Here is an 8,869-nt window from a genome sequence, read left to right on the forward strand (position 1 = left end):
CTCCTTTTTCAAAGAGGAGTGAATCCTCTGTGGGTTATTCAAACACCTTCAGGCATTCGACTTATACCCAATCATCTCGGGTCCACATCTCCTCGGAGATGCTTGCTTAAGATGTCAAAGTATAAGCCTCCATGACCAAGATGACTTGAATACCGCAAGTCAAAGGAAACTCGCACTTAAGCTGCACTGAGATCTTCATTGACATATGTATCGAACCATATGAAGTCAAGGCAGGTCACTCCAATGAATCGGTTACTTTTAACCAGCATCCATGTTTAACTCTCAACATCCAATGTCTCCAGCCGTGAGATCAGCTGCTTAGCTAACCAAGGAGTTCAAAACGTGTAGTCTCGACAGAATCGATGATGTTCGTACTCATCAATTTCTCAACTAGGGATAATTTCAATACATTCATAATTATACGTGTAGAAATACTCACTAGTTGTGATCCAATCATAAATTCTCTCACGCTATGAATCGTATTGCGGACATTCAGTATTCGAGTTTAAGATTCACTCAAACACATATGGAATGTGCACTCAAATAGTGAATTGCTATTTATCCAATAAATAGTATAACCATAAGGCGATTGCCTTAGGACACCTCTCAAATCTAACAGATTGTAGTGTCTCGGATAGTGAATACTTTGCTGTAGGCGACTCTATTCCAAGCAGAGGAGTAGAGTAGAGAGGGTTGCATTATATCAAACAGTGAATACTTTGCTATAGATGACTCTACTCAAAGCAAAGGAGTAGAGAGGGATGCACTATCTCAAACAGTGAATACTTTATTGTAAGCAACTCTACTCCAAGCAGAGGAGTAGAGAGGGTTGTGCTATCTCGGACGGTGAATACTTTGTGTTTTAGTTTCCATGAGAAACAACAGATATTATAAAATGATATCTTTATTGAAAGATATAAATAAAAGGTACATAGAGATTATTTCTTCTTTGGCAAAATGAAACAAAAGATATTATTCTACCACAGTCGATAAGGATGCAGATGGAAAGCATTCCAGGGGTGAGTAAGTTGTTTACTCTTTTGATCTTGTAAGATAGTAACTTTCCAAGCTTAACTTCTGACATGATTTATAAGGACCCTCCCACTTGGGTTCTAATTTTCCAACTTTACCTACAGGTTCTTTTTCCAAACAAAGTCACCTATTTGAAAGAATAAGGAATAATCTTCTTATTTTATGCTTGACACATTCATTTCTTGTATGATTGGAGTATGATGGTAGCTTCTTGCTCAGGTTTACTAGGAAATCCAACTCAAGTAATCTTTTTTTCAACATGAGTTATCTTCATCACACGTGCTTAAACAAGCAGTTTTCATCCCAATCTCTATTGAGACCACAACTTCTCCTCCATAAACCAACTGAAACGAGTCATCCTAGTTCTTTAGGAGTTGTTTTGTAAGACCATAACATACTAGGTAGTTATTCTACCCAATTACTTCCTTCTTTGTCCAGCCTAACTTTTAAAACACGTACTAATTCACGGTTCACACCTTCGATTTGTCCATTACTTTGAGGATAAGCCACATAGAGAAAAAAGATTGTTATATTTTTAGTTTTGAAAAAATTCCCACATCTTTTTCCTTGAAATTATCTTCCATTATCTGACATTATTTTTCAAGAGATGTCATACTTGCATATGATATTCTTCTAGAAAACTTCCATATAGCTTCTTCTATAATTGCAGAGAGAGCTTCAGCTTCTACCCATTTAAAAAATAATCTACCTCTACCAAAAAACTTTCTTTAGATTTGGCCGCATAGAAAATGGTCTCACTATATCCATGACCCATTAATCAAAGGGACAACAAGCAAACCATGTTTTCAAGTATTCAATTGAACATCTAATAACATATTGATGTTTCTGACAATTAAGGCACACAGTTGTAAAATACTCTAAATCTTCTCGTACAGTTGGCCAAAAATATCCTAGTTAATAATATTTTTTGAGATAGTGTCCTTCCTCCAATATGATTGCCACAAATACATTCATGTATTTCCCTCATCATATTCGGCTTCTTGTGCAAATAAACATTTAGGTAGAGGTCTAGAAAAAGATCATTTATAAAGGTTTTCACCAATTAGAGTCAAACTTGAAATTCTCTTTTTAAGCAATCGCTTTTGTTTTGGATCTTCAGGAAATTTTCTCCATCAAATAAATAATAATCTTAGTATGCCAATCATCTGTCGCCTGTGGTTGATCCACTTGTACTATCAATTCTACATGAATAATTGGGTATCTAGTCTTCCAAGTAGATAGAGTACTCGCCATTCAAGCGAGCTCATTAGCCTTTTTATTTTTCGCTTGAGGTATTTTCCGTAGTATGACCTCTTGAAATTTGACTTTCATCTTCTCATACATTGCGATATATTTATGAAGTCGATCACTTTTCACTTCATACTTGCCTTCTATCTGTTGTGCTACTAATTGTGAATCTGAATGGATAATTATTTTTAAGGCACCAACATGTTTAGTCTCTTGTAGACCTGTTAATAATGCTTCATATTCGGCCTTATTATTGGAAGCTTTAAAGTTGAGTTGAATGATTAGGGAAATTTCATTCCCTTGAGGAGAGATCAACACAATACCAACACCACTACCTTGTTTGGTTGAGGATCCATCTACAAAAACTTTCCATGCTTCTTCCTTCATTTCCTCCTAGAATTTCCACTAAGAAGTCAGTCAAAGCCTAAGCCTTTATACAGTACAAGACTCATATTGTATATCATATTCATTGAGTTTCGTAGTCCATTTAATTAATCAACCAGAAGCTTCAGGATTAGATAAAATTCATCCCAAAGCACTATTAGTGAATACTATGAAGGGATGAGATAAAAAATATGACCTTAATCGTCGAGCAATCAATAACAAAGCATATGTAAGTTTTTCCAACATACTGTATCTACTTTATCACATCTTTTAATAAATGACTAATGAAGTAAATGGATTTTTGAATACCTTCTTCTTGCTTGACAACGATAGAGCTAATAGCTTGCCTTAAAAGCAACCAAATACAACCATAATTATTCACCTATGATTGGCTTAGCAAGGGTTGGTAAATTTGAAAGATACCTCTTAAGGTATGTAAAGGCCTCTTCACATTTTTCATCCCAAACGAATTTTCATGACTTCCGGAGTATTTTGAAGAAAGAGAGACTTCTGATTGACTAATCTAGATATAAAGTGAGATAAAGCAATAATTCTCCTTGCTAACCTTTGGACTTCCCGAATATTTTGAGGTGATTTCATATTTTGTAAAGCTTGTACTTTTGTAGGGTTAGCTTCCTATTCCTTTTTCTGTGACAATATAACTCAAAAATTGGCCACTTTTGACTCTATAAATGCACTTGTCTGATTATGCTTCAAATTATATCCTGTAAAGTTCAAAAGTTTCTTCAATATCTTTTACCAAAGATTCAACAGATATTGACTTCACCAATATATCATATACATAGACTTCAACATTATTGCCTTTTTGTTCCTCAAATACCTTATCCATTAGCCTTTATAAGTCAGCATACTGCATTTTTAAGGCCAAAGGACATGACTAGATAATAAAAAGTTACATCTGAAGTAATAAAATTAACCTTTTCTTGATCTTGTTGTGCTAAAGGTATTTAATGATATCCTTGAGTATGACATCTAACATATAAATGACTTCATGCCCTGCAGTTGAGTCCACTAATTGATCTCTGATGGTAAAGGATAACAATCTTTAGAGCATGCTTTATTAAGATCTCAGAAATCTACGCATACTCTCCATTTATCCTCAGGCTTTTACATGAGCATTACATTAGCAAGACTTTGACATCTTAAACAAACGTCTATATGGAGGTATGGACCCGGGATGATTGGGTATAAATCAAAATGTTCAAAGGTGATTGAGTAGCCTACAAAGGATTTACTATTTCTTTTATTATGAGACGTATACTCTATAATCACTTATCATGATTGTTACTCATAAATCTTTGGCCAAAGCAGAAATATATCAAGAAGATGGTTCTCTTGGACAGTTGTTTTGAGTAACTTGAATTCACAAGGGACAATTGCTTAGGCTGGGTAACAACTGCTCGTGAGCTAGGTGTGACGTAATCTAGCTTAGTCCACTTTGGGCCTAAGGATTCGTACATAGATCATATCCAAAACTTTTCCATGTACTTTAGAGAGGGGCAACCAAACATAAGATGCATAAAAGGAACAGACCCATGAAAAATTATAGCTGCTGAAGGGTTTAGAAGTGGTTCTGGAATCAAATGATTTTGTGATTTTCATGATGTATTACTAAGTATCACTCATAATCGATCCGTAATTAATGTTTAATTAAAGATGACCAACATAAACTGAGAACCTATAAGGCCACACACATTATAAATTTCTCTAAGAGATATAAAATGAGTTTGAGAATTGGATTTTCAGATTGAGAAAGAATGGAGTCTGGTTAGACTAGATGAAGGACAAAAATAGAAGATATTTTATTAGAACGGAAGCATAGATGGACCACGTCTTTTAAAAATAAAGTGGGTCATCTTTAATTTAATTATAAATCAAATTGATTTGATTTTAATTAAAGGTAGTTTGGTTTTGAACCAACGTGGTTTAATTGTGAATCAAACTTAAGGCTAATGGTTTGGATTTTGGGTTAATGGATGCTAATTTTTGGTTAATGAACCAAACCCATTAGAGATTTATAAATACATCTTTTATGAAGAGTTATAAGATTAAAAATCTAATTGTTAGATTTAAAATCAGCCCCTCTCTTCCTCCTTGTTGTCGCCCAAGCCAAACCCTCCCCTCTTTGTGTTGTTATCGCCCACCTCTTGGTGGTTCTTGTTACCATCGGCTAAAGGAGGCCTTCCAAGCTCACCACCAGACATTTATCTTCCCTTAGATCAGTATCCTCCTAAGGGCCAGCCATCCCACAGCCAAAGGAAGCTACAACCGATAGTGGAAGTAAGGAATAAGAGGAGAAGCAACAATTGCTTCTCCACTAAAAGGTATCACTTCTTCCTTTCGTTTTGGCTATTGTTCAAAGGCAATTGTTGTTGCTAGAACTACCATGCCATTAGGTTCATTGCCCCTTCTTGATAGTGAACTGTTCGACCTTGAACGGTGGTGTGACCATCTCTGTTCAATTTGATTCATATCATCAGATTGCTTCAAGTCACCGAATACGAAATCGGACCATAGGTTCTCTCTCGGATCACTTATCTCTCTCCTTTGATTAGTATCAAAATGGAGACACGACACATGACTTAGAGAAGTCATCTCGAGGAGATCTTGGTATGGATACGATTAGAGGCAACTTTGCTTAATGTTGCTAGTTGATGTCGTTTCCGCTTTGCCTCATCCAAAAGGTATAAATTATTTATCCTCTTATTTATGATTATGTTTGTATATGTGTGTATCCTTGTATGGTTATTATGCATAGATAGTAATAAAATATTTATTACGCTTCCGTTGCATGTTTATAAAAATATAAATTTTAAAATATGCATATCGAAAATCCAATAGTTAGGTTGGAAACAACACCTCTTGGATGCGACCTACTTCTTTGAGGATCTATGTTCTAATAATCTTATCCTTCTTAGCCCTAACGTGTCTTTTTTTGTCTAATCGACTAAACACCTGGTAGTATATTGAGTGTGTGCTCCATTACATGTGTGAAACACCCTGAACTTCTAATGTTGACCAGATAAAAATATCTTTATTTTTTATGAAGCAAGAGATTAACCTATTTTTTAAGTCTTTGGGGAGGTCAGCTGCAACTTTAGTAATTTTATTAGGTTGTCCTGGTTTGATGGATACACTTTATGTTCTTCTTTGAATGGTTTTGACATAGGAATTTCCTCTAGGACCTGAATTTTTGCACTTCACCTTAGATGTTTATTTTGATTAACTTGGCTTTGTCTTTGATTCACTTAGATCATCTCCACATAACACTTGTGCACAGAGATATGATCACCTTCTACCTCACCCACTGAAGATCCAACAGGAAATTTCATTTTTTTTTGGTGGTATGTGGAACAACCACCTAAACAATGTTGATTGCAGGTCTTACCATGATGACATTATAGACGGAAAGAGTATTCACTACTATAAAAATAGTAGATTTGGTCATCTGTAAAGGCTCGCTACCTAAAGAAATAGGTAGCACAATTTGTCCAATAGGCTAGACTTCATGCCCTACAAATCCAAATAAAGAAGTAGACATAGCATAAAATTCTATTATGGATTTGATCTAAAGTATTCTTTAAAAGAACATTAATTGAACTTTTCATATTCACAAACACTTGAGCTAGTCATAATTAGCTATGGTAGCTTGAATCACTAGTGCATCCGTATGAGGCATTGATACGTCTTCTAAATCTTTTGGACAGAAATTCATCATTGGTCCCTTCATTGATTTCTATCCAGTCTTTACACCATAACTTTCTAGTCGTCGACCATGAACTTTTTGAGCCGGATTTGAATCCCCATCGGTTGTTCCTCCTACAATTATATTTATCATGCCTCTTTAAAGGGAATTACCTCAAGGTATCTAATTTCTATTATCTGGATTAAATTCTTAGGGTGTATTGCTATTGAGAACCCCCTCTCCTCCTTTCATCATGACAAATTCGTTGAGGTGTTCTCTATCATTGCCTTTGAGGAGATCACTACTGAGGGGAAAAATATGGTCTCGGAGGGGAGCAAAATTGACCTTGAGTACAGGGAGGGGATCGAGCTCGTTGTTGATGGGGTATGACTTTATCGATCTCCCCTTAAAGACCTAGATATGATTTTGTGGCATGTCCATAAAACTAATGGTAGGTGCAAAATGATGTATTCTTCTATGGAGACCATTATCTAGGAGGCATTGATGCAAAAGGCGTTAGTACAAGAGGTGCTGGTGCAATAGGAGGTGTTGGAGCAGGTCTCTGATATCGATACCACCACCTGTACATCCCTTCATTGATTGATCGCCTCAAATCTTTCATGGATAAATTTTGGCGGTGCATAGTTAAAGAATGGGTTGGAAACTAGATTGAGAGGAAGTAGCCATTTGACTCTTCTTTCAAGTTGAGGCTTAGATCCTTTGAATGAATTCATTTCATTCTTCCTGGCTCATTGAGTTTCTTCTATATGCACATATTTCTCAGCTTTACCCAAAAGATCTTTGAAGCTACCTGGTGGCTTTTTATTAATGATATGAAGAAGTCACCTTCTAATAATCCTGGAAAAAAAACTAATTAATACATCATATGTTGTTGAGGGTACTTTCAATGCTATGCGATTACAACATTTGATATCATTCTGTAGGGTTTCCTAATTCTTTTATTTTATCACAAAGAGGCTAAAGGTTGTCTTTCGGTATCACTTGCTACTAGAAAAATATTATCAAAATATAGTACTGAATTCTTCAAAACAATGAATAGAGTTAGGAGGTAGTCTACTAAACCAATGTTGAGCAGATCCTGCTAAAGAAGTTAAAAAGACTCTGCACTTTACACCATTTGAGTATTGATGTAAAAGAGAAGCATTTCAAATCACCACAAATGCTCTTCCAGGTCTGTTGTTCCTGCATATTCTCCTATTTGTAGTGATTGGAATCTACTTGGTAATTCTTCATCTAAAATAGCTTGAGAAAAAGGAATAATTCATGCAGTTGTTCTTCTCATAATATATCCTTGATTTCTTGGAGTTTGAGGAGGAGGCACAATAGATTCTTGAGACTGTTCCACTCTAGGAGATAATATTTCTGGCATTCCAACAGGAGGTAGGATGGAAACTTGTTGTTGTTGTAATATTTCATAACCAGTAGCCATTATAATTTATTCTATGTTTTCTATATGCCTATAAGGTATAGTTTGTTCTCTATCAGTGGAAGTAATTCTTTCGTCACCTGTGTGGATATCGCCCATCTCTATGTCTCAGCTTGGTTTCCATAGACGATGTTAAAATATTCTGATTTAAGTATGAGGGGTGAATCAAATCCCTAACAAATCATGGAAGATTGATTTTTGAGGATGATATAGCAATAACTTCTGAAATAAAAAGTCGGCTACCCCTAAGAAGACTCAGTAAGATGTAGAAGGAGGTCAAGGTTCACTTTGATATTGCCGTTTCGATACTCAAGTTAGAGTAGTATGGAGAAATAAATGGAGAATGTGAAAATGTTGCTATGATCTAAGAGATTGCATACCTTCAATTGAAAAAGTAAAATACCTTAATAGAGAAGAAAGAAACCCATCTCTTCATTAATTGAAACCCTTTTTAATGAAGTGTCTCTTCCGAATACTTCAACACTTGGGACTTTACGGACGGACTTTAATAATTTATTAGGCGAAAGAAATAGACTCCATAAATAAGTAACTAGTAATCGTCCCTTAGTTTTATATGTGTGCGTGCAATTGACGCGACTGTTCATCTGATCCATTTGTATATGAAGTGGAAAATAACTGCATTAGTGTCTCGACTGTTTACATGACATCTTTTCACTCTATTCAGCTTGTTGTTAGCATCTTATTACTCTAATTTATCTATTGACTTGGTATAGACTTTGTCATGTTTCAATAAGTAATATTTGGATTTCAATGAGTGAGCCTTTAGGAGTGTTGATTTTTTTGTAAATTGAATACTTTTGAATCCAATCGGGATCTTCTTGGATTTTCTGAGTTCCTTAACTATTTTGAACAATGAGAAGCAACCCGACTTTTTTCTATAATGGATCTGAATAAATGGGAGACGATCCAATTTTTTTCTATAACATATTTGAATAAATGGAGGTGATTCTATATCTTTTTATAATGAATCTGAAATAGAAGACAATCCGACTACTTTATATGATAATCCAAATAAATATGATAGATCCAAA

This window comes from Curcuma longa, chromosome 7 (genome assembly GCF_044706935.1).
Source record: "Curcuma longa cultivar G26 ecotype Majalengka, Jawa Barat chromosome 7, ITB_CL_G26_1.1, whole genome shotgun sequence".
NCBI classification, from domain to species: domain Eukaryota; kingdom Viridiplantae; phylum Streptophyta; class Magnoliopsida; order Zingiberales; family Zingiberaceae; genus Curcuma; species Curcuma longa.